Source organism: Dendrobates tinctorius, unplaced genomic scaffold (genome assembly GCF_039654945.1).
Source record: "Dendrobates tinctorius isolate UK_male_01 unplaced genomic scaffold, ASM3965494v1 ptg000004l, whole genome shotgun sequence".
NCBI lineage: Eukaryota > Metazoa > Chordata > Amphibia > Anura > Dendrobatidae > Dendrobates > Dendrobates tinctorius.
The window spans coordinates 6251555-6276080 of NW_027361672.1; positions in this window are offsets into that span (position 1 = coordinate 6251555).

The following is a 24526-nucleotide window of genomic DNA, read 5'->3' on the forward strand; positions in this document are numbered from 1 at the left end:
TCCACTCATGGTTAGTGGTTGGGTGAAGCCATTTATTGTAAGACTACTGTGTTTTCTCTTTTTAAACCATAATGACAACCCAAAACATCTAAATGACCCTGATCAAAAGTTTACATACCCCATTTCTTAATACCATGTATTGCCCCTCTAACATCAATGACAGCTTGAAGTCTTTTGTAGTAGTTTTGGATGAGGTTCTTTATTTTCTCAGATGGTAAAGCTGCCCACTCTTCTTGGCAAAAAGCCTCCGGTTCCTGTAAATTCCTGGGCTGTCTAGCATGAACTGCGCACTTGAGATCTCCCTAGAGTGGCTCAATGATATTGAGGTCAGGAGACTGAGATGGCCACCCAAAACCTAGCCAATGACAGGTCGATTTGGCCTTGTGGTTTGGATTGTTGTCATGTTGGAACATAACATGTTATCATTCACATTCTCTGAAAAAAGGCCAAGAAAGCAAAAATTCTGCTGGGGTATGTAAACTTTTGAGCACAAGTGTATATGTGGCAAAATAATACAGTCTTATGATCTATGAGGATCCAAAAAGTAGAATCTCCACTAATCACAAAGTAATGGCATATTTCAACAATATACCAATACTTTCTAAAATGAGAAAACCCCTTTAAAAGGTCATTCCCAAAATTCCATTACTTTTTACAGATCACAGTAAATACATATTTATTGGTAATATACATATGCATAAATTGTACCTTTGTGTCTTTTTTTATCTCTTTCTGGCCCTCGGTGCATCCAGCTTCACATAACTAAATTGGTGGTCCTATTCTAATATGCTAAAATTACATTTCCCAGCAGCACCTTACTTCTCAGCAATAAAGACACCTCCTGCCCTCTCTGGTTTACTCCTAATAAGCTCCACTTCTGAGTTCAAGCTAATCTAAATGTAGAACTTACGTTATGCTTCCATGCACTTTCTACTCCTGTACAGTACCATGTCTGACCATTTTTGTCTTCTGCCGTGTACATCAGTATGGCTGTCAGTGAAGTTTTGCATCATTAACTGGTTCTAACAAAGCTCAATTCTTCAACCCTATTCCATAACGGCAGTGCAGAGCTTCGTTTGTTGGCTGCTGCTGACAGATCAGTTTTGTGAAACTGAAAAAGCAGCTCTATTGATGCATCAAAGAAAAGAAAATCCTCTGTCGTATGCATCAATAGAGCTGCATTTGCTACATCACTGGATTCTCAGTAGCAGACAACAAACACAGATCAACTAATCAAAGCCTCTTTATACTGCAGTATATCTCTCCTTTTAGTGCTTCTATACAGTGCCCCAACCTACAATGTATCTCTCCATTCAGTTCTTCTACACAGAGCCCCATCCTGTTATATATTTCTCTTTTCAGTCCTTATATAGAGAGCCCCATCTCTCAGTATATCATTCCTTTCTGCCCCCTGGACACAGCCCCATCTTGCAGAACTCCATTTAGTTACAGGCACACCGCTGTTTCCCGGTATGAGCTCTGGACTGTAATCTGGGTTCTCTGCCTTTTTCCAGGGCCTCATCCCTCACAGGAAAAGCTCTGTTCTAAGTGATAAGATAAGATCCAGCAGAAGTAGTCAATATTTGTTAAAATGCATCTTATTTACTATAAATTATCAAAACAGTATGGAATAAATCATCCAAAAATTAAAAGTTGCAAACACGTTTGAGAGCTATGTCCTTAATCATTGCATGCTCTAGACACATCTCAGACCACAGCTATGTTGGCAGGAATCAAGATGAGAAACACTGTACTGCACATAATTTACTGTGAACACTGGAACTGCTATAGGAAACTTCTAATGGCAACTGGATGCCAAATGGAGCCTGGAGAGTCATACACAGGGGTGATGTGTGCAAAACCAAGCAGACTTAAAAAATGAGTCCAATTGATACAAATTACTATTTTTATTATTGTAGCTCCATTTATTCTATGACGCTTTACATGTGAAAAGGCGTGTACATAATAAAAAACAAGTGCAATAATCTTAAACAATACAAGTCACGACTAGTACAGGATGAGAGAGGACCCTGCCCGCAAGGGCTCACAATCTATAAGGGATGGGTGAGGATACAGTAGGTGAGGGCAGAGCTGGTCATGTAGTGGTTTGGTGGTTACTGCAGGTTTTAGGCTTGTTGGAAGAGATGGGTCTTCAGGTTCCTTTGGAAGGTTTCCACTGTAGGCAAGAGTCTGATATGTTGGGGTAGAGAATTTCAGAGTAGGGGAGATACATGGGAGAAATATTGTATGCGATTGTGGAAGAGGAGATAAGAGGAGAGAAGAGAAGGAGATCTTGTGAGGATCGGAGTTTGCATGCAGGTAAGTACCGGGACATGAGGTCACAGATGTATGGAGGACACAGGTTGTGGATAGCTTTGCATGCCATGGCTAGGGTTTTGAACTGGAGTCTCTGGGTAATGGGAAGCCAGTAAAGAGAGTGACAGAGGGGAAAGGCCGGGGAATAGCAGTGGTATGTGGATTACTTGGGCAGCAGAGTTTAGAATAGACTGGAGAGAGTTAGAAGGGAGGCCACAAAGTAGGAGGTTGCAGGAATGTATGGATCCGGAAAATATTTTTGAGTTGAAGTCAGCAAGAAGTGGAAAGGGCTTTGTTATGTGGTTTGAAAGAGAGATCAGAGTCAAGGATTGCCCCAAGCCAGCGAGCTTGTTGGACTGGGGAAAGTGAGCAGCCGCTTACTTTAATGGATAGGTCTGTTGGGGGGGTTGTGTGAGATGGGGGAAAGATGATGAATTCTGTTTTGTCTACAGGGTGGGCTATTTATATGGATACACCTAAATAAAATGGGAATGGTTGGTGATATCAACTTCCTGTTTGTGGCACATTAGTATATGGGAGGGGGGAAATTTTCAAGATGAGTGATGACCATGGCAGCCATTTTGAAGTTTGACATTTTGGATCCAACTTTATTTTTATCAATGGGAAGAGGGTCATGTGACACAAGAAAAACAATGGTGTGCTTGGTTTTAACATAACTTTATTCTTTCATGAGTTATTTATAAGTTTATGGCCACTTAAATGTGTTCAAAGTGCTGCCCATTGTTTTGGATTGTCATGCAACCCTCTTCTCCCACTCTTGACACACTGATAGCAACACCGCAAAAGAAATGCTAGCACAGGCTTCCAGTATCAGATGCTGCACATGTCGTATCTTCACAGCATAGACAATTGCTGTCAGATGACCCTGTTGTGAGTTCATTTTCCCCTTCATTACTGAGGCCGGAGGAACTCCCTCTTCTGGTAAAGAAAGTTAGTGAGCCTGATTATCAAACACCTGAGGCTGATGATGATGACTGGCTGAGTGGAGTTACTGACTGGATATAAGGCTGCCGACGCCCTTCTGCCCTGCGGGTGATTTCTCTGTGGGATCCTTGGAGACCAGTCTGAATTCCTTCTCCTCTAAAGCTAAGTTTGCTGCTCGGCCTTTTGCTTTGTGCTTTGACTTTGTTTTGCTTTGTTTTTCTGGATTTCTGCCATTCCCTGCTGGGTGTGCTGAATTCATTTAGCTCTGTCTTCTGAAAATACCTGAGTGCTGATTTAGTTTTTGAAGCCTAGCTGCTTCAGGGCCTTTTTCATATCAGCTTGTTGGCTTATGTCTTTGATAGGGTTTTGGCAGATTGCAGACAGCAGCCTTCCTTTCCTTTCCTATCTAGGTAGTTTTGGGCCCCGTCTTTGCTCAGTCTATCTTTCTGTCTGTGTTAGTATTTTCATCTTGCTTCACCGTCATTATATGTTGGGGGCTGCCTATTGCTTTGGGGTCTGCTCTGGGGCAGTTTAGATTTCCCCTTTCTTTCTTTAGGCCTATGTAATTCTCCGGCTGTGATCGAGGGGTCTAGGGCATCGTAGGAACCCCCCACGGCTACTGCTAGTTGTGTTGATAGGTTCAGGGGTCTGCAATCTGATAGTTGCCAACTTCTCTGGTTTTCTGGACTTAGCTTGTATTTCTGCTTTTGCCTCCTACGGTGACTCATTCATAACATGACCCCCAAAGATAAAAGTCTAAGGGGGTCAGATCAGGAGACCTTGCTGGCCATTCAACTGGCCCACGATGACCAATCCACTTTCCAGGAAACTGTTCATGTAGGAATGTTGAGACCTAACACCCATAATTGATGGTATGGTGTGGTATATGGGGTAGAAAGATAGTGGGGCCATTCTTCATCAATGGAAACCTCAATGCCACTGGATATCTGAAATTGCTACATGATGATGTGTTGCCCTCTTTATGCACTGAATATGGCACGTTCCCTGAGTTTCTCCAGCAAGATGGTGCACCACCACATTATGGGTGTCAGGTCGAGCATTCCTACAAGGAATCTGACCCTCTTAGACTAGCATTTCTACTGCGGTGTTGCTATCAGTGTGTCAAGAGTGGGAGAAGAGGGTTGCATTGACAATACAACACAATGGGCAGCACTTTGAACACATTTTATAAGTGGTCATTAACTTTTAAATAACTCATGAAAGAATAAAGTTACATTAAACCCAAGCACACCATTGTTTTTCTTGTGATATTCTCAATAGGTTTGATGTGTCACATGACCCTCTTCCCATTGGGAAAATTAAAGTTGGATCCAAAATGCCCGACTTCAAAATGGCCGCCATGGTCACCACCCATCTGGAAAATTTCCCCCCCTCCCATATACTAATGTGCCACAAACAGGAAGTTGATATCACCAACCATTCCCATTTTATTTAGGTGTATCCATATAACTGGCCCACCCTGTATATTAAGTTTTAGAAATCTAGCGGAGAAGAAGGATGAAATAGCGGACAGACATTGTGGGATTTTGGTTAGCAGGGAATGAATAAATATATGTGTACATTCATATAAGACAACATTGTGATTTGCAGAATAACCCTTTAACTAGTCTCATTTCACTGTAGTGTAATGTATGTGTAAAATGTGTAAGTGCCGCTGCTCGATCAATAAAGGCACTGACATTTTCAATGTGTGTGTTGTTTTTACTCATCCTGCATGACAAGTGCACATTGCAAAATGTAGAAATTCCACACTGAATGTATATAAAGTGCTTTTCTTCCCTTTTTCTGTAAGCCCATCACCAGCCATAACTGTCAATACACCAATTTGAAACATTTCTGCTTTGCATGTGGAAGTAATAGACTATCTTTGTTGTTTGGCATTACAGCTACATCTGACTAAAGAAAATGAGAACATTTTTTCATGTGCTGAAAGTGATCGTAATATATTCCTTAGTCCAGAAAATTGATTTTTTTTTTCTTTTTCACTTTTCACAGAATTGAGACAAAATAGTTATAGAATATGATAGTGTAAGTGCAGCATTCTTAAGAAAAGATATGGCAGATTGTCATTGTACTCGCCATATAGCTCACTTACAATGCCATTACTTATGATACATCCTTTTTAACATTACCAGGTATTGTGCATGCTTTTGCTGTAGTCCAATCGCTTTCATTTTACTCCATAATTATTTACATTTTATTAAAGGAAAAATAAATAGAAAGCTAACAAAGTAATTACCTTATAACGAAGTAAACAGATTGTATTTTATTGGGTGTTTCACAACTCTAGTCTACAAGAACATAGAGAGGCTACTTGCAAACAAGATAGTAGTAACATTTAAAGCGATCATTCAATTTAAGCTAGTATTTCTTGAAGAAAACAAAGGCATTTTGTAATATAGCGCTTTTACCAAATTGTCTTTGATTTCCTGCTGCCAGTCCTATTTGATCCTGTTGGGGCTGGCAGCATAAAACTGCAATTACCCACATGGCTGCCATCAGCATGAGCTGTAGATGATGGGTCCATAGAAAAACATCTCTTTATGTAGGGGACAATATTCAGAAATAAAAAAAACAACTGCAAAGAAGAAAAGGGTTCATGTAGTGTAGTGATAATGTGTGCAAACTGTAAAGTGCTGCGGAATATGTTAGCGCTTTATAAGAATAAAGATTATTATTATTATTATTATAGTGATAAAAAGTTATACTTGCATATAAAGTGGATTTTTTTTCACACAGTTTTTTTTATTTGATTTTGTTATAGTATTCGTTTTTGGTACTCTTCCATAGTTTCTGACGAGAACCAAATAAAACATATGAGTCAAAAACATAAGACTTTGTCATTTTCTAAAATGGGAAAAATGATCCAATATCACACTTCTGTAACAAAAGTACTGTATATACTCATGTATAAGCCGAGATTTTCAGCACCTTTTTTGTGCTGAAAATGCCCCCCCCCCCCCGACTTATATACTTAGGGCGAGCTGCAGAGCAGTGGCAGGAGCCGGTGGCTGTGGCACAAAGACAGCTGCAGCTACAGCTGCTGGCTTCTTGAAGACATCATACTCACCCTCCTTGTCCGGTCCCTGCATCTCAGATGGTCTCGGCACTGGCATCTTCTTCCTGTGCCGAGCTGTCACGTGGTACCGCTCATGGTAATGAATACTCCCATAGGCATATTCATTACCTTAATGAGTGGTATCACGTGACCTCTCTGTACAGGAAGAAGATGGCCGCTACCATCAGAGATGCAGGGACCAGGGACAGCGCAAGGAGGGTGAGTAGGATGGCTGGGAGGGGGTGAGCCAGCCAGCGAGCCACACAATACAATGATGGGGGACAATGATGGTGTGTCAGCCAATACAATTATGAGGGTGTGTGTGTGAGCCCAGCCAGCCATGCATACAATGAGGGGACTGGAGGAACCATGCATACGACAGGGGGAGCCACACATACCAGGACAGGGATGAGGGGACAACAAGATGGGGGAGCCACACATACCAGGACAGGGAGGAGGGGACAACAAGATGGGGGTGCCACACATACCAGGACAGGGATGAAGGGACAATGCATACCTGGCTTATATTCGAGTCCATAAGCTTACCCAGTTTTCCATGGCAACATTAGATGCCTTGGCTTATACTCGGGTCGGCTTATACTCGAAGTACATATGGTATGTGAAACTTTTGGATTAGCACATAATTTGTAGGTGAAACTTAGGTCGGGATCACACTACCGTGTGGGATGTGATTGACTTGCACGTGTCTCTCGCATCAACACCTGGCGCTGCTGCCGGCACTCAGGACCGAGGCTGCGCCTGCATGTAGCACCGAGTGTTGATGCGAGAGACTTGTGCGAGTTTCTCGCATCACACACGGTAGTGTGATTCCAGCCTTAAGCCGGGTATTTTCAATAACTTGGATAACAATCAGATGTGTGTACCTTACCTGGTTTATGTAAAGAATAGGAAACTATCAAAGTCTGATCTTCAAAGCACATTTTTTCAGAAGTGTACCAGGGCAGGAACAAAGGAGATTTCTGTGATTTCTCAGAAGAATTGTTGATACCTATCTTGTTAGAAAGGTTACAAAACCTTCTCTAAAATGTTTGGACTCTACTAATCCACAATCAGACAGATTGTGCACATTTTGAGGAAATTCAAGACTAATATTACCTTCCCTAGCAGTGGTCAGCCAGCATACTTTAGATCACTCCAAGAGCAAAGTGTTTAAAAGTCCCAAGGTAACCTCATATTTCTGTCGTAAAACACTTTGAAAAGTCACTGAATTTTTTAACATCATTCTTGGTCAGATTCGGCAAAGCAGTCAGGATAGGGTGCAATGATGCCTGCCTGGTGAATTCTTCAAAAGTGATTCCAAAAATGTATTCTGATTCCCCACAGACGTAAGATTTCAATACCTGATGGACGAGTCAACCCGATTTTGATATCATCGCTCTTTTTTCTGTTTGGTTTGAATATGTTTCTTCCACCTGTGTGTGAGTCAGAGATCAGAGAAGCAGCCCTTGATTCTAAAGGCCCCGTTTCACATAGCGAGATTGCTACCGAGATCGCTGATGCGTCACCGATTTTGTGACGCAACAGCGATCTCACCAGCGATCTCGCTACATGTGACACATAGCGGCGTGTTGTGAGTTCATTTTCCCCTTCACCATTGAGGTCTGATGAACTCCCTCTTCTGGTGAAGGAAGGTAGTGAGGCTGATTACCAAGCACCTGAGCAGGATGATGACTGGGTGACTGGAATTGCTGACTGGATATAAGGCAGCCGACGCCCTTCTGCCTTGCTGGTGATTTCTCAGAGGGATTCTAGGAGACCAGTCTGATTCCTGCTCCTCAAAAGCTAAGTTTTCTGCTCTGCTTTTTGCATTTGTGTTTTGGTTTTGTTTTGCCTTGTTTTTCTGGATTTCTGCCATTCCCTGCTGGGGTGAGCTGAATTCCTTTTTGCTCTGTCTTCAGAAAATACCTTAGTACTGATATAGTCTTTTTGAAGCCTAGCGTCTTCAGGGCTTTTTTCCCTATCAGTCTATTGGCTCTTGTTTTGATAGGGTTTTGGCAGATTGCAGACAGCAGCTTTTCTATCCTGTCCTGTTTAGTTAGCTTGGGCCCCATCATTTGCTCAGCCTATCTTTCTATCTGTGTGAGTGTTTTTCATCTTGCTTCACTGTCATTATTTGTTGGGGGCTGCCTTTTGCTTTGGGGTCTGCTCTGGGGCAGTTTAGATTTCCCTTTCTGTCTTTAGGCTATTTAGTTCTCCGGCTGTGATCGAGGGGTCTAGGGCACCGTAGGAACCCCCATGGCTACTGCTACTTGTTGTTGATAGGTTCAGGGGTCTGCAATCCGATAGCTGCCAACTTCTCTGGTTTTCTGGACTTAGCTAGTATTTCTGTTTTTGCCTCCTACGGTGACTCATTCATAACAGAATCACCAGCCATACCGCCGATCCTATGGTACTCTATAGCAGGAAAGAATTGTAAAAAAAAAAAAAAGAGTGTGTATATTTTTTCCTCTATATCTCTGAGGCCGTAGGGGGAATTTTTTTTTCTCTCAATGGAGATAAAGCAATTGTCTGATCGTGTGGAGCAGCTCGCTGCGGAAGTGCGGGGAATTTCCGCCTACCTTGCTCATTCACATGCTGCTGAACCAAAGATCACTACTCCTGATGTGTTTTTTGGGGATCGGTCTAAATTTTTGAATTTCAAAAATAATTGTAAATTATTTTTTGCCTTAAAGCCTAACTTGTCAGGGAGCTCCGCGCAGCGGGTTAAAATTGTCATCTCTTTGCTGCGTGGCGATCCCCAGGATTGGGCGCTTTCTTTGAAACCAGATGATCCTATTCTGACTAATGTGAACGCATTTTTTCAAGCCTTGGGGTTGTTGTATGACGAACCTAATGCTATTGATCAGGCTGAAAAGACCCTGTTGGCATTGAGCCAGGGTCGAGATTCTGCAGAATTATACTGTCAAAAATTCCGAAAGTGGGCGGTCCTTACTACCTGGAATGATAATGCCTTGGCAGCTCTCTTTCGGAAGGGTTTGTCAGAAGCCGTAAAAGATACTATGGTGGGATTTCCTGTTCCCTCTGGTCTTGACGATTCTATATCATTAGCCATTCAGGTTGATCGGCGTTTACGTGAACGCAGGACTGCACGAGAGGTGTTGCCACCTGTTGAACAAGTGTCTGAACCTATGCAATGTGATAGAGTTTTGTCCAGGGAGCAACGTCAGGAGTTCAGAAGGCGTAATAAGCTGTGTTTTTTTTGTGGAGCTGCCTCGCATATTATTTCTGTCTGTCCTAAACGAGAGAAATGTTTTGCACACACGTTTTCTGTGGGTGGTGTTCAACCTAAGTTTCTTCTGGCAATTACTCTGATCTGCTCCCTGTCCACATTTTCCGCCAAGGCTTTTGTGGATTCGGGAGCAACCCTGAACCTAATGGACTTGGATTTTGCTAAACGTTGTGGATTTCCGATGACACCTCTGCGGACGCCTATCCCTTTAAGGGGGATTGATGCTACTCCTTTGGTGAAAAATAAACCTCAGTTTTGGACCCAGGTGGTAATGCGGGTCGCCCCAGACCATCAAGAAAATTGCAGATTTTTGGTGTTGCATAATTTGCATGATACCATTGTTCTGGGGTTTCCCTGGTTGCAAATTCATAATCCAGTTTTGGATTGGAAATCTGTGTCTGTGGTGAGTTGGGGTTGTCGGTGTGCCCTTAGTGAGGCTCCGGTTTTTTCCACCTCTCCTCAGTCGCATGATGTTCCTGACTATTTGGCGGACTTTTATGATGTATTTAGTGAGAATGAGTCTGTGTCTTTGCCTCCTCATAGGAGTTATGACTGTGCAATTGAACTGAGCCCGGGGTGTAAATTTCCCAAGGGTCGGCTCTTCAATTTATCTGTACCCGAGCACGAGGCTATGCGATCCTATATTAAGGAGGCGTTGGAGAAGGGTCATATTAGACCATCCTCTTCACCCTTAGGTGCCGTTTTTTTTTTTCGTGGCCAAAAAGGATGGTTCATTAAGGCCTTGTATTGATTATCGTGCCCTCAACAAAATTACTATTAAATATCAGTATCCGTTACCCCTGATTTCGGATCTATTCTCCAGAGTTAAAGGTGCTTGCTGGTTTACCAAGCTTGACCTCAGGGGGGCGTATAATCTTATCCGCATTAAGCATGGGGATGAATGGAAAATGGCGTTTAATACTCCGGAGGGACATTTTGAGTACCTGGTGATTCCTTTTGGGCTCACTAATGCCCCTTCTGTCTTCCAGTGCTTCATGAACGACATTTTCCGAGACTTTGTGGATACATTTTTGATTATCTATCTGGATGATATTTTGATCTTCTCCAAGGATTGGGATTCTCATGTGGAACATGTTCGGACTGTGTTCCGGATCTTGAGGGAGAATTCCCTGTATGTCAAAGGATCGAAATGCCTTTTTGGGGTACAGAGGATTTCATTTTTGGGATTTATTTTGTCTCCGTCAACTATTGAAATGGACCCGGCCAAGGTACAGGCCATTTATGATTGGGTTCAGCCCACTTCTTTGAAGGCCCTCCAGAAGTTTTTCGGTTTTGCTAATTTTTATCGGAAATTTATAGCAAAATTTTCTAGTATTGCCAAGCCATTGACTGATCTGACTAAGAAGGGTGCTGATGTGTTGAATTGGTCTCCGGAGGCTGTTTCTTCCTTTCAGGAGCTGAAGCGAAGATTCACTTCTGCCCCGGTTTTGCGGCAACCTGATGTCTCACTCCCGTTCCAGGTAGAGGTGGACGCTTCTGAGATTGGTGCAGGAGCTCTTTTGTCCCAAAAGGATCCTGTAACATCTAAAATGAATCCCTGTGCTTTCTTTTCCCGAAAGTTCTCTCCATCTGAACGTAACTATGATGTGGGGAATCGGGAACTGTTAGCCATGAAATGGGCATTTGAGGAGTGGAGACATTGGTTGGAGGGAGCTAAACATCAAGTCGTGGTCCTCACTGACCACAAGAATTTGATTTACCTGGAGTCGGCCAAATGCTTGAACCCTAGACAGGCTAGGTGGGCCTTGTTTTTTACACGTTTTGATTTTGTGGTCTCTTTTCTTCCTGGCACTAAGAATGTCAAGGCTGACGCTCTCTCTAGGAGCTTCTTTGCTGATTCTCCTGTGGTGACCAAGCCTGCTACCATCTTAGGCGAAGGGGTAGTTCTTTCTGCCATCTCTCGCCCGATTTGAGACATGCTCTGAAAGAGTTCAGGAGGACAAACCTGAGCGTTGTCCCAGTGGAAAGTTGTATGTTCCTGACCAGTGGAAGAAGAGAGTGATGTCTGAAGTTCATTGCTCTGCTTTGGCTGGTCATCCAGGTATTTTTGGTACTAGAGATCTGGTGAGTCGGTCTTTTTGGTGGCCCGCCTTGTCTCGTGATGTCAGGAATTTTGTGCAGTCCTGCGGGACTTGCTCCCGGTCTAAACCTTGTTCTCGCTCTAGTGGGTTGTTGATGCCTTTGCCGGTTCCCAGGAGGCCATGGACCCATATTTCAATGGATTTCATCTCTGATATGCCTGTCTCTCAGAGAATGACTGTTATTTGGGTGATTTGTGATAGGTTCTCTAAGATGGTTCATCTTGTACCACTCCCTAAGTTGCCATCTTCCTCTGAGTTGGTGCCCCTGTTTTTGCAACAGGTGGTTCGCTTGCACGGGATTCCTGAGAACATTGTATCTGACAGAGGAGATCAGTTTGTGTCTAGATTTTGGAGGACTTTCTGTTCCAAGCTGGGAATTCAGTTGTCCTTCTCCTCTGCTTTTCACCCTCAGACCAATGGGCAGACGGAGAGAACAAACCAGACCTTGGAGTCGTATTTGAGATGTTTTATTTCCGCTGATCAGGATGATTGGGTTTCATTTTTGCCCTTGGCCAAATTTGCTTTAAATAATAGAGCTAGTTCTGCCACTTTGATGTCACCTTTTTTGTGTAACTTTGGGTTTCATCCTCGATTTTCTTCAGGGCAGGTGGAGCCTTCTGCCTGCCCAGGTGTTGACACTGTGGTGGAGAGAATGCACCAGATCTGGGACCAAGTGGTGGATAAGTTATCTCTCTCCCAGGAAAAGGCCCAGCAGTTTTCCAACCGACATAGGACCATTGGCCCCCAGTTTAAGGTTGGTGATATGGTTTGGTTGTCATCAAAAAATATCGCTATGAAGGTGGCTTCTCCTAAGTTTAAGCCTAGATTTATTGGACCTTACAAGATTTTGGAGATTATTAATCCGGTCTCTTTTCGTTTGGCTCTTCCTGTCACATTTAAAATCCATAATGTGTTTCATAAGTCTTTGTTGAAGAGGTTTGTTGAACCAGTTGTTCCTGGGGTGGGACCTCCGGACCCTGTATTGGTTGAAGGTAACATGGAATATGAGGTAGAGAAGATACTGGATTCCTGTCTGGCTAGACGGAGACTCCAGTATTTGGTTAAGTGGAAGGGTTATGGTCAGGAGGATAATTCCTGGGCCTCTGCCTCTGATATTCATGCCAAAAGATTGGTGCGTGCCTTTCATCGGGCTCACCCTGATCGCCCTGGTGGCGTGGATGAGGGTTCGGTGACCCCTCCTCAAGGGGGAAGTACTGTTGTGAGTTCATTTTCCCCTTCACCATTGAGGTCTGATGAACTCCCTCTTCTGGTGAAGGAAGGTAGTGAGGCTGATTACCAAGCACCTGAGCACCATGATGATGACTGGGTGACTGGAATTGCTGACTGGATATAAGGCAGCCGACGCCCTTCTGCCTTGCTGGTGATTTCTCAGAGGGATTCTAGGAGACCAGTCTGATTCCTGCTCCTCAAAAGATAAGTTTTCTGCTCTGCTTTTTGCATTTGTGTTTTGGTTTTGTTTTGCCTTGTTTTTCTGGATTTCTGCCATTCCCTGCTGGGGTGAGCTGAATTCCTTTTTGCTCTGTCTTCAGAAAATACCTTATTACTGATATAGTCTTTTTGAAGCCTAGCGTCTTCAGGGCTTTTTTCCCTATCAGTCTGTTGGCTCTTGTTTTGATAGGGTTTTGGCAGATTGCAGACAGCAGCTTTTCTATCCTGTCCTATTTAGTTAGCTTGGGCCCCATCATTTGCTCAGCCTATCTTTCTATCTGTGTGAGTGTTTTTCATCTTGCTTCACCGTCATTATTTGTTGGGGGCTGCCTTTTGCTTTGGAGTCTGCTCTGGGGCAGTTTAGATTTCCCTTTCTGTCTTTAGGCTATTTAGCTCTCCAGCTGTGATCGAGGGGTCTAGGGCACCGTAGGAACCCCCCCACGGCTACTGCTAGTTTTAGTTGATAGGTTCAGGGGTCTGCAATCCGATAGCTGCCAACTTCTCTGGTTTTCTGGACTTAGCTAGTATTTCTGTTTTTGCCTCCTATGGTGACTCATCATAACAGCGGCGACCGCCCCCCCCACTGGATATCGCTGATCGTGCTCAAATGTCCTCGGCCATTTTTCCATTGTCGGCGTCCTGCTGGCCAGCGCGCATCTCTGTGTTTGACGCTGACGAACGACCTCTTGGCGATGCAGAACTCAGGGACGCAGGCTGGAATCGTTCAGAATAGCTGCTGTGTGACAACGCACCAGCGATCTTTACCAGGTCGTATCATTGTCGGGATTGCTGGTGCATCACTATGTGAAACGGGACCCTAAGAAGTACAGAGTTTTGCCAGGTCACAATCGAAGCAGGTGACCATAAAAAAATCCCTTGCTTGTTGTGTCTTATATTGGGGTAACACACTTGGAGCACCATTTCTCTTTTTTCCTTTCACTCTAGCTTTGCCTGGACAGACAAGAAGCTCGAGCAATGACTGCAGTGTGAAATCCAGATGTCTCCTGGAACATGTCTCCAATTGAGAAGTCTTTCCAATCTATGAAGGATTTCCTTGAGATGACAATAGCTTCTTCTTGCAATTTACAAAGGACAACCTGAGGTTGATGAGGCTAATGAAGCATAAAAACCACTTTGCTGTCATCTCTGACTCAGTATCATTGAGACATATGTGGCAGTGCTTGGTATTGCAGCATACTCCATTTTATTGGCGATTAGACTACTACATAGATACTTTCGTATTATCAGTGATATGAAGCAAGAATTTGATAGTTGGCTTTCAACTAAGAATATTTTGTTGTCAAAGCTGTGAAATATTGAAAAAAAATTAAGACATCTTACTAATGTACCTTTGCACTTTTTAGGCCTGAGGGCTAAGCTGTGAGACGACACCTCTGTTCTGCACATGGCCTAAGGATAGGCTATCCAATTCAAATCCCAGGAAAACTCACCCAAGAAGCCTTTTATAGATCCAGAAGGGCAACAACATGTGCATATGCGTCATTAGGGTATTTCTAAGCTCCCAAGTAGAGTTTTCATAAAAAGTTTATTTTTAACTTGTGTGTTCTGCTTTACAGTGCTACATAGCCTTTGACTTTCTTATTTTAGGATGGGGGCTGACAATCCTCCTTGAGTCATATTTCTGGTCCAGTAGCTTCATCTTAATGCTCAGCTTTTTCTGCTACTGAAAAACACTCAGGTCTGTGTTTGTTCAGAAGTGTACATAGTTATCACTATATTTGCATATAGAGTAACCAGTACTTTGAACAAGCATATGAACTGATACAAGTCAGAAGCTGAGAGGGAGGGTGAGGGCGGGTCAAGGAGGTAAGCAGCTAACTGCTGTATAGAAATCATTGGGATGCCGAGAGCTGACTGGGATCTCAGGAGATAAGTCCTGAAATGTAACTACTGTGCACACTCAGCCAGGCTTTGATGATCAATATATTGTACTTACCAACAAGTTGTACACTATGTAAGATAAAAGGTCTCACAGCAATAGATTGAAAGCAGATAAAAAAGCAAGTCATTTGCAAAGTGGCTTATTCTCATTGTCATGATCTCAGTGCCGGTTTGACTCGCACACGTGGGGTTAATGTCTGGAACCAGTGCTGATGACTGGCATTTTTGGGGTTAAAGGTTGTGATCCCAGCGCAGGCTTACCTGCACACCTGGGGCTGTGATTGTGGCCTCTCCCTGGTTCTGGGTGAGGCTTCTTATAGCCTCAGGACGCTCCCATCCCCGTCAGTTATACTTTCGCCCTTGGCATTGTGTGGTGACCCCTGAGTGTGTTTGTGCTGTGTTCTGGTTGTTTGATTCTGTGTACAACTCGGTCTGTTCTCTGGATATTGCTTTGGATTCTGCTTGGTACCTTCTATGTCTGTTTGGTTTTGACTTCTGCTTGGCCCTGACTATCCGTTCTGTCTCATCCCTGGTACTTTACTGATATCTCTGTGTATGACCTCCGTTTTGCCTGACTCTGAGTATTTCTGTATAGTGTCCTCCCATCTCTGAAAGCAGGATGCTAAGCCCCACCCCCTTGCAGTCATATGACTGTAGGTCCTCTGACTGCTTGCTAAACTTCAGCGTCCACAGGTCCTGTGTATCTGTACTTTCCGGCTGTACCTGACCCCGGCCCCCCTACATTGCGGGTGAGTCCCTGCTCAGCGGAGGCTGCACGCCGGCGCTGACAGGATCCTGACATTATAACTGACCGTTAAGTTTTTGGGGTTTTTTTTTCTTTCTCTGCTGAGAAGTATGGATCCCATACAATCTCTTGCTGAGCAAATGAAAAAATGAAAAATCTGAGTCAGATGTTTCAGGGTTTATCTCTGGAGCAGCAAGCTCTGGCTCGTTCTCAGCAGCAGGTTTCTGAGACAGTGCGGGGGGCTTTAGCTGCTGGGTCTCTGGGGGCTGGGGCGAGTGATGTTGTTTTGGTGTCCCCAGAACCACCTGTTAAACTGCCTGATTTCTTTTCTGGGTACAAAAAGGAGTTCAGGGTCTTCATGGGGGGGGTGCAAACTCTTCTTTAGCTTGAGGCCATGTTCCTCTGGGGATGAAAGTCAGAAGGTTGGGGTCATTATGTCTCTGCTAAGAGGGTCCCCACAAGCTTGGGCTTTCTCCCTTCCTCCCACTGCCCCTGAGAGAGTGTCTGTGAATGCATTTTTTGAGGCCCTCGGGCACATATATGATAAGCCGGACCGAGTGCGATTGGCAGAGGACATGGTGATGAGTGTCTGTCAGGGGAAACACTCGGCTGAGTGGTTTTGTACAGAATTCCGCCGCTGGGCCGTAGAGGTCTCTTGGGACGACGCTGCACTCCGAGGACTCTTTCACAGAGGCTTGTCCGAGCGGTTACAGGATGCCTTGGCATTACATCCCCCACCAAACTCACTCGACGATGCCATGACCCAGGCCATCCGGATGGACCGCAGGCTGCAGGCCAGGGGGGTGATGCAGGCGGAGACTCCATTGTTCCCTAGTGGAAAAGAGACTTTCTGTGCCCATGGACGAAGGGTCTCTCTCCCTAAAGGAAAGGGAGAGACAATGCCGGAGAGAAAAGCAGTTATGCTTCTACTGTGGTAAAGCGGGACATTGGAAAAGGGAGTGTCCTGATTGTCCATCCTCAACCCGGTCGACGGGAAATGACTAGGTCTGGGTAGTCAGTGAGGAGACTACTCAGACCCTCAGGTACCCTTTTCCTCGTTTTCTTAGGTGTTGCTTCATGTGGAACTGTTAGTGGAGGATTGTTGTTTTCCCTCTACAGCTTTCGTGGACTGCGGATCATCCATCAATCTCATTGACTCCCAATTGGTCACACACTGTAAGATAGGGACAGTTGGACTTAAGGTTCCGATCAAAGTGGTGGCCATTGACTCCTCCCCCTCACTAAAGAGGGAATTCTCTTTATGTCTCACTTGTTTTCGCTCCAAGTGGGTGCTACCCATGTGGAAAAATTAAGTTGTTTGGCTCTGGACAATCTACCAGCAGGATTGGTGTTGGGCATGCCCTGGTTACAATGCCATAACCCAGTCATTAACTGGAAAACGGGGGAGATTGTTCAGTGGGGGTTTAATGATTCGATGTTATGTGATAAGTCTGCACTATTGGTTGAACCTGTTAAATCTGTATCTGTGTCATCTGTCAAGCTGGAAGGTATTCCGGAGTACCTGAAAGAATTCGAAGATGTGTTCTCTGAAAGCGAGGCCGAGACGTTGCCGCCACATAGACCCTTTGACTGCGCTATCGAGTTAGTCCCGGGGCTAAATTGCCTAAAGCCTGTCTGTTTAATTTATCTGGCCCTGAGCGCTTGGCCATGAAAGATTACATTGCTGGGTGTCTTCGCAAAGGACACATACGTCCCTCAGTCTAACCTGTGGCGGCAGGGTTTTTTTTTGTAAAGAAAAAAGATGGTGGTTTACGTCCCTGCCTCGATTTTCGTGAGCTCAACAAGATTACTGTACGAAATACGTACCCCCTTCCGTTGATTCCCGATTTGTGTAACCAACTTTCAGGGGCAAAATGGTTCTCCAAACTGGATCTTCGGGGGGCATATAATTTGATAAGGGTCCGCAAGGGGGATGAATGGAAAACCGCGTTCCTCACGACCGAGGGACTAAAATTTAGTCATGCCGTTTGGTCTTACCAATGCCCCAGCCATATTTCAGAATTTCATCAACGTGGTATTCTCGGATCTCATTGGTCGTTTTGTTGTCATTTACTTAGACGATATTCTGATATACTCTCCCGACAGTCAATCTCATCTAAATCATGTACGAACTGTTCTCCAAAGACTGAGGGAAAATCATCTGTATGCCAGATTGGATAAATGTGTGTTTTTTGCTCAAGAATTGTCTTTTTTGGGATTGTGTCCTGTGAGGGTTTTCGCATGGACCCCAAGAAGGTGCAGGCCATTGCGGATTGGGTGCAACCCCGAGACCTTAAGGGTCTTCAGCGCTTCTTGGGGTTCGCCAATTATTACCGTAAATTTATTCGGGGGTTTTCACAGGTGGTCAAACCACTCACAAATCTTACTTGTAAAGGTGCGGATGTGAGAAACTGGTCCTCGCTCGCAAAAGGGGCCTTTGCGACCCTGAAAAGAAGCTTTATGTCTGCTCCCATGTTAGTACAGCCAGATCCGTCCAAACCATTCGTCATGGAAATGGACGCCTCTGAGGTGGGGGAGGGGGCGGTATTGTCCCAAGGGCCTGCCACTCTATCCAACCTCAGGCCATGTGCTTTCTTTTCCAAAAAGTTCTCTGTGTAATGCTGACGAGAAACTAAGTCAGAGAGTGGACCCTCTGGATCGCGGATCCGGAGCCCCTGGGCCGAGCACGCCAGGTGATGACCGACCCCTATACAGGGATCGTTTGGGGCAGGACCACAGAGGACGGAGGCGCGACAGCCGGAACCAAGAGGGACGGCTCCACGGACAAAAGGCCTGGAGAGGCAGCGGACTGATATACAAGCAGGGACGGGGAGTACAGGAAAAGACACAATATGGAAATGGCAAGGGAAACGACCAGGGCGAACTGGAGACAGAGGACGGGCACAGGAATGGAAAGGAAGCAGCGCCTGGGCAGATTGAGAAGAGCAAGGGAACGACACTGAGGACGGCAGGGAGATAAGGCAGAGAAAGGTAAGGTACAGGAGAACAGTGGCGGCCAGAGGGTGCAGAGAACTACACAATCATCAGGCGTCCTCCTAACAGCGAGGACGCCTGAAATAGACCAACCCCCGGAAGTGCGTCCCCCAGTCCAGCCCCTCAGCGCCGCCCACCGCTGGAGAGAGAGAGCGGGAGGAGGCGTGCACGAGACAGGGAGCGGGAGACAGGAGCCGCCGTGAGGGAGAGTGGACGACGGGCGCGCGCCCGGACGGGAGCGCGCAGGTGAGGAAACGCTGCGGCGCGCGCTGCTACAGAAGGGGCATCGGCGGACATAGCCGCCGATGTCACACTCTGCTGCGAAAGAAATTACGACGTAGGCAATAGAGAGCTTCTTGCGGTCAAATTGGCGTTTGAAGAATGGAGGCACTTTTTGGAGGGGGCCAGTCACCCGGTTACGGTTATCTCGGATCACAAAAATTTGTCATACATTGAGTCTGCTAAAAGACTAACCCCCAGACAGGCCCGTTGGTCACTTTTTTCCCCGTTTTCAGTTTACGATTACATTTCATCCAGGGTCTAAGAATGTCAAGGCTGACGCCTTATCGCGCAGTTTTCAGCCGGTGTCGCCCCCTGAGCCACCGTCCTCCATTCTTCACCCTGGGGTTGTGATAGCAGAGGTCTCGTCTGAATTGGAACAGGAGATTCAGGGGGCCCAGTCGCAGGCCCCGGCGGCCAAGCCGGAGGGGAATTTGTTTGACCCAGAGCAACTTCGCCTGAAACTCTTGCAGGAGTTCCATGAATCCAAGCTGAGTGCTCACCCTGGTATTTCAGCCACGCGTCTGGCGGTGGCTAGGATCTTTTGGTGGCCTACCCTTGGTTCGGACATAAAAAAATTCATTGCTGGTTGTGGGGTCTGCGCTCATTCTAAAAGCTCTCATAGCCAGCTGGCAGGGGAGCTGATGCCCTCGACAATGCCTGAAAGACCATAGACTCACTTATCCATGGATTTTGTTACCAATCTCCCTCCATCTAAGGGTATTACAGTGGTATGGGTAGTGGTGGACAGGTTTTCTAAGCAGGCTCATTTTGTACCCCTGTCCGCACTACTGTCAGCTGAGACGTTGTCCAGGTTGTTTGTGCAGCATGTGATCCGGTTGCATGGGGTACCCCTGAATGTGGTGTCTGATCATGGTGTGCAGTTTGTGGCTAAGTTTTGGCGTGCTTTCTGCAAAAAATTAGGGATGTCTCTGTCCTTTTCGTCTGCATACCATCCTGAGAACAATGGTCAGACAGAGCGCACTAACCAGTCCCTGGAACAGATCCTCAGGTGTCTAACCTCTGCTAGACAGAATGACTGGTGCGATGCACTTTCGTTGGCTGAATTTGCCTTCAATAGTCGGGTGAGTCAATCCACGGGTATGACTCCTTTTTTGATCAATTATGGGTTCAGTCCTCATTTTGGTGAGTTTTCACATCTGGATTTGGGGTGTCCCGGGGCTGAGGGCTCTGTTCAGCGATTACAGAATACGTGGGCAGAAGTTCAGCGGACTATATCTAGGTCTCAGGGCAGGTATACGTTTTTCGTGGACAGGAAATGAACACCAGGGCCCACGTTTCAGGTTGGAGACAAGGTTTGGCTCTCCACGCGAAACATTAAGTTGAAGGTTCCTTCAGCCAAGTTGGGGCCCAAATTCATTGGCCCATACAAGATTTTGGAAAAAATCAATCCAGTGGCGTATAGGCTGTGCCTTCCACCCTCTTTCAAGATCCCTAACGTCTTCCACAAATCTCTACTGAAACCTTTTGAAGCAGTCCGGGGAGACTCCGAGTCCGCTGCTCCTCCTGTTTTGGTCGACGGCAGGTGGAGTACGAGGTTGATCATATCGTAGATTCCAGGTTGGTATGGCGGTCGGTACAGTACCTGGTTCATTGGAAGGGATATGGACCGGAAGACAGGTCCTGGGTACCGGTCCGGTTGATGCATGCTGATCACCTGGTGCGGGCTTTCCATGCTAAGTACCCGGGCAAGCCTGGGGGTCCAGAGGCCCCCCGTTGAGAGGGGGGTACTGTCATGATCTCAGTGCAGGTTTGACTAGCACACATGGGGTTAATGTCTGGAACCAGTGCTGATGACTGGCATTTCTGGGGTTAAAGGCTGTGATCCCAGTGCAGGCTTATCTGCACACCTGGGGCTGTGATTGTAGCCTCTCCCTGGTTCTAGGAGAGGCTTCTTAGAGCCTCAGGATGCTCCCATCCCGTCAGTTATACTTTCACCCTTGGTATTGTGTGGTGACCCCTGAGTGTGCTTGTGCTGTGTTCTGGTTGCTTGATTCTCTGTGTACGATTCGGTCTGTTTTCTGGATATTGCTTTGGATTCTGCTTGGTACCTTCTATGTCTGTTTGGTTTTGACTTCTGCTTGGCCCTGACTATCCGTTCTGTCTCATCCCGGGTACTTTACTGATATCTCTGTGTATGACCTCCGTTTTGCCTGACTCTGAGTATTTCTGTATAGTGTCCTGCCATCTCTGAAAGCAGGATGCTAAGCCCCGCCCCCTTGCAGTCATATGACCGTAGGTCCTGTGACTGCTTGCTAAACTTCAGCGTCCACAGGTCCTGTGTATCTGTACTTTCCGGCTGTACCTGACCCCGGGCCCCCCTACATTGCGGGTGAGTCCCTGCTCAGCGGAGGCTGCACGCCGGCGCTGACAGGATCCTGACACTCATGCTGTCTAACTAACTATAGCAATGTAATAGCATGAGAATGTCTTTTTAAGGCTGGACAACCATTTGACCGTGTAAAAATTATGTACAATATAAATACACACACTCCTCAACATATTGTTGTAATTGCAACATCAAGAAGGGAAAGCCATCAAAGTATGGAAATCACAGAATTAATAGTCATGTTACTGATATGGAAACGTTAAAATGTTTCCATATATATATATATATATATATATATATATATATATATATATACATACACTGTATATATTATACCTTATGTATATAATGTGGTAGAACGGTTCACTCGGCTGTACAGGGAGGTAGACACGGGAAGACTGCGGCTTTAAGACCTTCCTTTGGTTTATTATGGACAGCATAAAAGGTATAGTAAAACAAATACAACACTCTGGGCAAAACAGGTAAGAAAAAAAGGTAGCAGAAAGCACAGTCCTGAGAGCGGGGTTCCTCTAGTTCACTGCTAGCAGAACACACACTGTTCAGGTTGGTTCCAGCACAACTTCTCTGGAGTATTCCTCTCTAGAAACTGAACACTGCTGCCCTTGGAGGCCAGCTACCTAAGTCCCAGACCACACCCTGGGGTGGAAATAAGGTGGACATCCTCCCATCTGCTCTATGGATGTCCACATAAAAGCCAGCCCATTATGCAAAATAACTTACCGTATATACTCGAATATAAGCAAAGATTTTCAGCCCATTTTTTTGGGCTGAAAGTCCCCCTCTCGGCTTATATTCGAGTCATATACCTGGGGGTCTGCGGGGGAGGGGGAGCGGGTGTCACAGATCATACTTACCCCGTCCTGGCTCGGTCTCTGCAGCCCCCTGCTTCTCCACGGTCTCCCTTCCTTCAACGGTCACATGGTACCGCGCATTAAACTCATGAATATGCGCATATTCATGAGTTTAATGAGCGGTACCACGTGACCGCTGAAGGCAGGACGGGAGACCGTGGGAGAATGGGACTGCAGAGACCGAGCCAGGACGGGGTAAGTAGGCAAAATTCACCTGTGCCCGGTCCAACGGTGCTTGCTGCTGTCTGATGTGTCCTCTTGTCAGTTGTCAGTGACAATCAGACATCAGAGGGCATGGTGACATGGCTAATGCGTGCCGTGCCCTCTGCTGCCTGAACATCACTGACAGATGACATGGCAGACAGCGGCGGCCTGCGAGCAGCGATGGACGCAGGACAGGTGAATGTCTCAGGTGCCGAGTCCTGAGGCAGCAGCGACACCGGCACCTGGCACTCAGCGATGGAGAGGTGAGTATGTCATTTTTTTATTTTTATTTGCAGCAGCAGCGGCAGCATATGGGGCATAATGTATGGAGCATCTTATGGGGGCAGCATATGGGGCATGATATATGGAGCAGCATATGGGGGCATGATATGTGGAGCAGCATATGGGGACAACATATGGGGGCATAATATATGGAGCAGCATATGGGGGGATAAACCATGAAGCAGCATATGGGGGCATGATATATGGAGCATCTTGTGGGGGCAGCATATGGGGGCATAATATATGGAGCAGCATATGGGAGCATAATCTATGGAGCAGCATATGGGGGTATAATGTATGGAGCATCTTATGGGGGCAGCATATGGGGGCATAATCAATGGAGCAGCATATGGGGCATAATCTATGGAGCATCTTATGGGGGCATAATCTATGGAGCATCTTATGGGGCAGCATATTCTATGGAGCATCTTATGGGGCAGCATATGGGGCATAATCTATGGAGCATCTTATGGGGCCATAACCTTTATGGAGCAGCATATGGGACATATTATTCTATGGAGCATCTTAGGCCTGTTTCACACTTCCGTTTTTGTGTCCGCCAAACGGATCCGTTTCCGTTTTTTTGACGGAAACTGATGCAAACGGATCCGTTTTTAAAAAAACGGATCCGTTTTTTTGACGGATCCGCGGTAACCACTAATGGAAGTCTATGGGACAAAAAAAACGGATCCTGCAAAAAAATGGCGGATCCGTTTTTTTACGGAAACCAACGGATTTTGACGGATTTGAAAAAACGGAAGTGTGAAACAGGCCTAATGGGGCCATTATTAACCTTTGTGCAGCATTATATGTGGTGTATTTTGTAGGGAGCATTTATGGGGTCATCATGAACTGTATGGAGCAATATATGGGACTCCTGAGTCAATATGGCTATTTAAAAACATTTATCCTACTGATGTCTCAAATAATTTTACTTTTATTGGTATCCATTTTTATTTTTGAAATTTACCAGTAGCTCCTGCATTTTCCACCCTAGGCTTATACTCGAGTCAGTAAGTTTTCCCAGTTTATTGTGGCAAAACTAGGGGGAGTCGGCTTATACTCGGGTCGGCTTATACTCTAGTATATACGGTAACTTCTCCCAACACTTAGTGTGCTTTTGGAAAAACTCTGGGTTTTATATCACTAATGCCATCAGGCATAGTGAAATATATCTCCCCCTCCAGCACATTACCAGTGACTTTGTCACAATGTATGCATATAGAAAATTTTGGCACTAGAGATGAGCGACTTTTCCTTTTTTCGGGTTGAGTCGGGTTTCATGAAACCTGACTTTCACAAAAGTCGGGTCGAACGCAATTGGCCGAAAAGTCGAAGGCCGATTGAGACACGAAACCCAATGCAAGTCAATGGGGAAGAAAAGTTGGCAGTGAGTGGAGGACAGGAAACACACCTACAGTGCCCATTTTAATGCCAAAAACATCAATTCTTATTACTTAAGCTTGTCAACCTTAATTTACTTTATAATAATAGGCATTGAAAACTGGGGGTTATTTGGCTACAGTTGTGGGGGAGTAGGGCTGGCTCCAGATTTTCGTGGGCCCAGCGCCAAAGAGTGTCACTGGGTTCCTTTAACACATGCCACAATTCATGATCCTCTGATACGGCAGAGAAATAGCGGTATAGTACAATGAAAAATACTTCTTACATCACATGACTGATATCCATTTTAAATTCTCCAATAACTCCAAAAACGGACAGTATATTACTCCATACAGTATTTTGGCCACCGCATA